Raw genomic sequence first — 993 nt, forward strand, 5'->3', positions numbered from 1 at the left:
TACTTATTCTCAGAGATAAGAGGATCCAAAATAACTTTTACACTATTTAAATTATAGAAAAAAATCAGTAAGTTTTATTAACTATAATAATACCTTGACTTTTATGTAACACATTTATTCATGGTAAAGAATAGTTTACAAAATATGCATGTGATTTTTCTAGTTCATTTTCTTTTTAATTAAAAAAAATTATTTATTTATTCACGAGAGACAGAGAGAGAGAGAGAGGCAGAGACACAGGCAGAGGGAGAAGCAGGCTCCACGACGTGGGACTCAATCCTGGGACCCCAGGATCACAACCTGGGCTGAAGGCAGCGCTAAACTGCTGAGCCACTTTGGCTGCCCTCTAGTTCATTTTCAAATGTATTTTATAGTTTCAAAAATGTATTTCTTTTACTCATTTTGCCTCCATAATATTTAGCATCCGATAACTTTCGATTTTAATGAATTATTCCTTTTTAATGTACCAGTTTAGTATATATATTATATACACATATATGCAAAGGCACAATGTTCACTAGTAAGGACCTTACAATCAGTATTTAATTTTATTTATTTGTATTTTTTTATGTGGAATGCTTCAGGGATTTACATGGCATCCTTTGTGCAGGGGCCATGATAGTCTTTTCTGTATCATTCCAGTTTTTAGTATATGTGCTGCCACAGTGAACACTATGGTATTTTAGAAATCAAAACAAAAACAAAAAACTTTCCATAAAATAATCAGAATATGCAAAAACTACCACTGATATTATTCACTTTTATTTATTCTTGTGCATTATAATATTCTATAATAAGTTCCATTTTATTTTATTTATTTTTTTAACCAAGCAGTACCTGAATCCACTAAAAAATTTCCTCTGACATACTGACATGCTTTTATACCCTTATCTAAATTGATGAGCATCAGAATACTCATGTTTTTTGGCCTTAAGCCGTTTTATAAGGTAAACAAAGTCACACGAGTATTTGTTAAAACCTCAACTACTAAAC

The 993-nt window shown here is 31.0% G+C and overlaps 1 non-coding gene across 1 annotated transcript; it reads right to left on the bottom strand.

Moving 5' to 3' along the window:
* Positions 1 to 564: 564 nt before the first annotated feature.
* On the bottom strand, positions 565 to 673 carry LOC121488501. The gene has a single exon (XR_005987120.1). It is a non-coding gene; the product is annotated as a U6 spliceosomal RNA (small nuclear RNA).
* Between the last annotated feature and the right edge of the window lie 320 nt (positions 674 to 993).

This window comes from Vulpes lagopus, chromosome 3, assembly GCF_018345385.1.
Source record: "Vulpes lagopus strain Blue_001 chromosome 3, ASM1834538v1, whole genome shotgun sequence".
Taxonomy (NCBI): domain Eukaryota; kingdom Metazoa; phylum Chordata; class Mammalia; order Carnivora; family Canidae; genus Vulpes; species Vulpes lagopus.